Raw genomic sequence first — 7,902 nt, forward strand, 5'->3', positions numbered from 1 at the left:
GAAGCATAATTCTAAATTTTAAGCTGGTAAGTGCAACATAGTCATACCTAAAATATTATTAATTATTCATAATTAATAAATAAAAGAAAATTAAATGGATAAATTAAATTTTAAAATTTATAAAATAATATTTAAATTTAATTACTGTTATAAAATAATTTTTGGAGTTCATTTATCATTATATTTTTTATAAATACTCAATTATTACTTTATAATATTTTAATAAATTTAAAAATCAAATTGTAGTTTTAAAAATTTCAACAATTAAAAAATTAAATTATTAAAAATATTGCCGTTATAAAATATTTTTTAGGGTTGATTTATATTATTTTTATAACTTACAATTATTACTTTGTAATAATAAATTTAATGGTTTTTTAAAATTACAATATTCAAATGTATTTTATCCTGCCTTTGAAGTATAATTCTAAATATTAAGCGGGTAAGTGCAACATAGTCATATCTAAAATATTGTTAATTATTTATAATTAATAAATAAAAGAAAATTAAATGGATAACATAAAACATAAAAGAAAATAGGTCATCGATTAATTATGATTTTATTACTAAAACATAAATTTTTTGCATTTTTTATGAACGTCAAAAATTAGTGGCTTTCAAAATTTTGACATGATCATAGAAATGAAATACGGGAGATCAAAAATAATCTGGTTGTAATGTGAAGATCACGTGTTATCAAGTTCATTAGTTAAAACGAAAGGATAGAGGTTTGTTCTTACATTTAAATTGCTAAGTACACACTATTTGATTAACGTTAAAGACTGAGCCTTTGTTCTTTAAATCAATAAACATCTTTATTCTTTTAAATAATAATTTGATTAGCTTGTCACCTTTAATTTTCTTTTAGGGTTCTATAATTTTTAAGGATTTTTATTATTTCGATTAAAATATAATAAATAATCGCCTTAATTTTGATTAGGGGTTAGTTTCTTCTTTAATTGGAAATAGATAAATGTTATGCATCTCTAGAATTCTCTAATTAGATTAAATATTCTTATTTTAAGGAACAAAATGATCATCAATTAAATAAATATTTGAATTTCTTAATTTTCAATATAAGGATAAATTAGTAATTGAATGTATCAAATTTTTTTTGGCGTTGGAGTCAAATTACATGTTTTTAAATTTTTATTTAAAAGAGTATCTGAATTCCAAATGTTGATGGCCAAACGTTTTAAATCTTTTCTAAATTCTGATTTAAAATTCTAATATCTAAATTATTCTCAACACGTTTCGAAAAAAAGTGGTTGAAACGACATAGGAAGGCAGAAAAAGTTGACATTTGGTCATTTGCATTGAAAACACACATAAAAGATTTAAGATTTATTAAGTTTATTTTTGCAAGGTTGTTTACTGATTTAAGAAATTAGTTTTTTTTAGGAGAAACTAAAAAGGAACATTCCTTTTTTATATGATATTCGAAATCCTAAATTGTATTCTCAAAATAATATAATATTTTTATCATATAATATAAGGTATTTTAAGATTTTATAAAAACTTCACATACTCTGCCTCCATTTTTCAACACTAACCCTAGAAAGAACTCCGAAACCAAATCCTTGAGCACTCCCGGAACCTGAACTGGAGATTTTTTGTTGTTCTCGTATAAGAAACAGTGAATTCTATCCTTTATCAACAAAAAATTATGTTGCCGACTTCAAATTTGCCTCAATGATAAGGCCAAGTGTCTGTGGACAACGTAATAGAAGAAGGGCAACATCAGCACCCAATGATTGGAAATACTTATCTGTAGGGCGTAGCTTGTCTTCAACACTAACTTATTATGGTTGGAGAGTGTGTTAGAATCTTACCAATATCCTCTGGTGAAAGGCCCATTTCATAGAGAAAATCCACAGTAGTCTTAAATTTTTGCCTGATATAAGGCAGGAAACCGGTATATTAGTTTTGCCCACTGTATCTTGTCAACACCCAAATTTTCATAGAATGTCATGGTGGGTATAAGATTTTCGGAGAGACTGATTCCATACAGTTAGCCCTCTTACCTAGAATGATGGGAATGTCAGAGTTTGGCACGCAAAGTACAAGAAGGAACTGAACAACAGGTTTGATTTTCCCCTCCAGACTGTAGTAGGCAAAAGCTGGGAGTATGCGTGTAATTGACTTAATCTTCTCAAGCTCAATGCCAAGCTCCATGAGGTAGATCACTTGAGGACGGAGCTTCCCTGCAGGACCCGTCTCACTAACTCGAGAGACAGCTCTTACCCTCTTGGAATCAGGCAGAGATTCCAGTGTTATAGGTTTATCTTTAATAGGCGGATCTGGAAACTTTTCAACCACATCTGCCATAATATTTCCATGTTCTTCAAGGAGAGACTCGAGGTAAGGAATAAGAGCATCCCTGATCTCAAGAGTTGTGAGCTCTCTTCCTGGAATGTCAACTTGAAACATTTGACGATGATGACAGTGAAAGAGACAATAAAACATGGCAATCGAACCTACGAGATACCGAGATTTATGAACAGAATAAAAAGAGAGAAACATGAGAGAAGAGTCTTGTTTTGTTTTGAGGTTGAAAGAAATCCCACATCAGGTGGCAAACAACATAGTAAATGGTTTATAAAATGGAAGCAAATAAGTCAAATTGAGGGTCCCAACAGAGTACTGGGCCTTGGGTGCTGGCTATCCTCCTGCGTGTGGGGAAGAGACTAGTGGTTGTTGACGGTTTTTTTGGAACAGATAAAATTAACATTATACTGGAACACAGTTCAATATTTGACAGGTTTAACGAAAAAATTTAGACCCCGAGAGGCTTTCCTTTGTGCAAAATGCTACATTAATCTTTAGCTTAGGGTTCGAAAAGGATACCTTCTAACTTTCCAGCATTATACAATGCCTCTTCTGCAACAGGCCTCCACTGTTCTGTACAGGAGTAGTTTATTCCAAGACCAACGCCAAGTCCTCTAAGAAGATGTACAGTACGAAGAACTGAAAAAAGTTCCTCAGGGAAAGACTGCCATATCCCAGAAAAACAACTTGAATGTAGGCTTGTTCGGAGTTTCGGCAATAAGATCAAGCTGAAAATCGGGCTTTTGGGGTCAGAGGTGGGAAATTGGTGTGATTAAACTGTTCTATATAACCGCTTTCTTGTACACCGAATTTTTTTTATAGAAGAATCTTCAGAGAATGGTTGGAGCATTTTCACTCCTGGAGGTAGATTCGTATCAAACATTGTTTGCTCCAGACGAAACTGTTACTGTTGCTAATTCTCACAATTGCTTACTGTACCTATGCCGAGTTCCCTAAGAAAAGACAAGATGTCATTATAGATCCCACTTGGTAATTGCGAATTGTTAGAATAGTTATTTCAAACCAATGCAATTATTAACTATGTTACTAGGACTTAAGTGTCCGTCATGAGTCTGTTCTAAGTTTTCAATGCATTTTGGATGATCATATTGCCACTCATATCTGGATATGCATTAGACACGAGTGTCAGAAGTACTTCTAAAATATGTTATTCGGACTTGGAGTTTTACCGTGTATTTGGGGATCCTTGAAGGTCACATCTCCATATCCATGTGTCAGAAACAACATAGCTTCTAAAATTTGCCTATTATTCTTATTCTATTCAAAACACGAGTATCCATGTTACATGAATTCAGATGTTAGTCCAGGGATGTGTCTAAAATGGATATGTTCAGTTTTTTCATGTGCTGGGTATGGTTACTTCAAGAAAAATAAAAAGTCAAAGCGACATGGCAACCAACTGAATTCTGAATTGAAAGGTTACCAGAAGCACAAATAGAAACTCACAAGTTTACCTATAGATTTCCTTTGCTTTTGCAGGATCATTATCAGCGATGGCAAGAACCAAATTAGCATATCCAAGCTACAACTGGTTCGGCAGATCCTTCACTTGCCCGTAGTCCAGTAAGGCAACCTAGCATGTGGACAAAAGGTAAACAGGTTAAACAAGTAAGTTATATGGCAGAATATATACGAATACAAAATGGTAAAAATGGCCATAATAGGGAGAGAAAAAAACTGTGACGGCCTACTTGCCTCTGAACCTTTATATATCAATATATTCCCGGGATGGGGATCTGCGTGGAAGAAACCAATCTTTAGTATCATCTGTCCGTATGCTAGAGTTAAACTCTTAAGTATGTTCCTGCATTCATGACAATCGTTATTTTAATCCCTTTATTAAAAATTCCGGAGAGAAAAAAACGTAAGCTGAAGTGGAAGGGAGAAACAAGTTTGTGTTGGCACATATATGGAGAAAGGTACAATACTATGATTCTCTAAGTAGCATCCCAATATATGAAAATATTGGAAAAAAGGGAAAATACACATGTTGGACACAATATCCGTAACCAATATTCATACCTAAGTTCAAGAAAACATAGCTTAGGAAACCCAAAGTGATAAAGAGTCAGTATTAATGGAGAACATAATAGAACACTAAGGAGAAAGAAAAGTATTAAGCAATAAGACCATAGTGGTGATAAAGGAAAGAAAAAGGGTTGGTCTGATATAAGATTTTGGAGAAAATACAATATTGGTTAAGTGGAAACTTATTACTTCATTTCAACCTTAAACGGAAAAGATGAATAAATAGAAGGAAAGTAAAATCCCTTGAGATACGGAATAGGACAACGCTACAGTCTTTTGGGAAGTCTAGATGCTTACTTCTTTGCTGCTGCTGTCATCTTACCACCAGGATTTATCCCTCTTTTAGCCATTTCATCACCGAGATTCAAGATCGGTATTCCATCAATATATAACATCATTATGACCATCCTATTTAAACAGATAAATCTCACATTACGAAAATGCCAGGATCAGTAATAAAGCAGTAAAAATATGTTCATGATGATAACAGCATAAAAAGCACCTGCCATCTAGAAAATGACATATGTTAAGAATAGCGCACAGATTGAATTATTATACTGTTTTAGCAAAGAGGAAGAATATATGGTTAAAGCGATACGATGTCTGGATCTCTATGTTAACGTCAGTAAGATATGGTACAATCATGGTGAAATGATAAACATATGCATAAGAAATAGGTCCCTAAACTTTCAGAAGTTTCAAAAACTACCTTAAAAACTTCAGAATCGTACATTTTGGATACTATTATAATTCAGAAGTAAAATAAATATCAGCGAAATATCTATTCGTCTCCTGGAGAACTGATCAATGATGATTATGATGTTGATCGGTTTAGCTAATGCAGTCAGTATTAAGAAGAGCATATTTGTGAAGGATCTCGGTCTAAAATCTAAATTATTGGTAAATATCACACTGTTGGGATTTGATTAGTCTAATTTGACTCAAAATTCGGATAGTTCGATATAAATCCTGGATGTCGTAAATCATCATTTTTCCACCATTGGATTAAGTTACTAAGAATTCTTCAGGAATCAAAATGTCAAAAATGCGCCTAGTAGACTGATCAATGGAATCCCTCTTGATATATATATCTTATTCCTAACTACTTCTAGATATATTTGAATCTTAAATGATTCTCATGTAAGGTTTTTGAATACCTTTCTTGATACACCCCAAATCGTCCTATTAATATGAATTCAAACATATTGACCTGACGTGATAAGAAAAATGTGGCAAAAGCAAATTGAGAAGAAACAAAATGAAATATAACAGGCCATAGCTGGATTAAGCATCAATTCTCCACACCGTAAGTACTCTTATTCCCAATAGTTGGCATGATCATTCCAAAAAATCCATACTATCAACTGTGGAACCTGTGGAAAAAACTTGAGCTGGTTGCCCTGCAATTAGCAGGCATAATGTCCGTAAAGGAGACCCTGCTACCATATGATGAAGTGCCATTTTCCTAACACTATCAATGTATAACTACAATGATCCAAAGTCACCACTAGGAACCAATGGTAAAGAGAGAGATTGTAGCTTCAGTTGAATTTCATTGAACATGAAAAAAAGGAATAAGTCATGGACAATTGAATGAAGTGAAAAAACAAACCTGTTTTCCAAGTTGCTATGCGAGAACTAATGCAGGTCCCCACAATTGACCCTCTTGTGAACGCTGCAAAGCCTCTTTTTTCTACCAGAAACCAGAAGATTCTGCACCTCGAAGGCGGTTGCTTACAACATATATTAAAAGTTGAGGAAAATGTATGTGGCAACCAAGGGGATTCATATTCAGTCTATGGAACTGCCTTCTTTCATTGATATGGTGTTGCTTCTTTTGTAGCTCGAATCTCAGTCGGATAATACAAAACAGCATGTCATAAAAAAATAGTGAAGTATAGACGATGGCATACCTGAACTTGTCTTTCAGCAGCCAATTGCAGCAAGCAGATATATAATCAGGAAATGCAACATTATAATCCACAAAGGGGACATAGTTGACATCCAATAACTAACTAAAAAAACCAAAACTTGTACTTCAACATATTTTCGATTGTAAAAGTTCTCACCAATCAGAACTTCAGAAAAACAATATTGTCATGAGCCATAGAGGCAAACAATGTATAAAAGTTCTATCACCTGTAAACAAATACACCAAAAATAAACAAGAATAAGAGAATTATAGTCAATGTTGAAGAACTGAAGGCAATTTATAAAACATGGAAGAGACTATATCAGAATTTGGTTGGGGGTCACCTTTGGTTGCAGTTGGATGAACTTTTCAGTGGCTTCAAGAAGTCGAGTGTTGTCGACTCCGAGTTTAGAAAATATCCGACGAGCAAGACCATTCTTCTGCTCCAAGAGGGCCTTCATCAAGTGTTCTGTTTCCACTATTTGATGCTTTTTCTCTGTAGCCACATCTGGAAAAGAAACAATGGAACTCTTGTTGAGTAATCTGTCATGACATCCCACCACTGACTCAACAAACAATCTAAAACGAAAATAACATTGAATACCAATCTACTTCGCATTGTTATAAAAAGATCAAAATTCCCAATGCTTAATAAAGTATAAAACACTTGATAAACAGATTTCCTTAATTCGATAAAATATTGACAACTCTAAATTAATACGGATCCAATCTCCCTAACACCAAAAAAATCTAAATTTATTAAAAGAATCTAAAAATAAGATGATCGGACGAAATATCTTGAGTCGATGAAACGAAACTCGTCAAGTACTTAACGAACTTACCCTTCTAGCTGAAGCTTTGCAACAAACAACAAAAGACGTCGAACAAGTCCTTGAAAACCTCCGGAGAGCCCCGTTTTTTCTTAACCTGAAGGGGCTTAAAGGATTTTAAAGAGTTTGGTCTTGAAAGCAAGGTGGGAGAAATGCATGGGTGAGTGGAAAAGAGAGTGTTGTTATTAGAAATGGAACGCATAGCATATAACTGACGTTTTATGTGGTAGAGCAAACTCCCACATCCAAGGGAAAAGCAAAGAGAGAATGGCTTTTTAAGTAAGAAGCAGCCAACTCCAATGTGTGGCCGCAGGCTCATTGGTTATTGCTGGGGCTTTGGGTACAGAGCGTTGGAAGAAACTAGGGCGTTTGGTGGATTCAGACTTGCTTTTTAGGGTTTAGAAATCCATACTGATTCGAATTTGAGATCCCTGATATTGACATGCTTCACATACAGTGGTGCGAATGGTACTTTTTTAGTTTTTGGAAGTTATATATGATTGATTTTTTATCTTGTGAATAAAGTCAACATACTCATGACTCGGTGCTGTTTTTCTCTTGGTAAATTGTTTGTGAATTATCCATGTGAGTTATTAAGCTAAATAAATTAATATGAACAAAATTTTTATGTTCATAATGAACATAAACATAAGTATGTTTGGTTTGTCGATGTTCATGAATAAGTTCGTTTATAAATTTTCTTCTCGACTCGTTTATCTGGTTGTCTTTTTCTTTTTTCTTTTTTTTCATATTTTAAATATTAGTGAAGTTAGGGACTAAATT

General features: G+C 33.5%; 2 pseudogenes; both read right to left on the reverse strand.

The window, feature by feature from the left end:
* Positions 1-1,643: 1,643 nt before the first annotated feature.
* LOC120203331 lies at positions 1,644-2,446 on the reverse strand (annotated as a pseudogene).
* Positions 2,447-2,559: 113 nt separating this feature from the next.
* On the reverse strand, positions 2,560-6,438 carry LOC120203330 (annotated as a pseudogene).
* Positions 6,439-7,902: the final 1,464 nt, after the last annotated feature.

This window comes from Hibiscus syriacus, unplaced genomic scaffold (assembly GCF_006381635.1).
Source record: "Hibiscus syriacus cultivar Baekdansim isolate YM2019G1 unplaced genomic scaffold, ASM638163v2 tig00009840_pilon, whole genome shotgun sequence".
In the NCBI taxonomy this organism is placed as follows: domain Eukaryota; kingdom Viridiplantae; phylum Streptophyta; class Magnoliopsida; order Malvales; family Malvaceae; genus Hibiscus; species Hibiscus syriacus.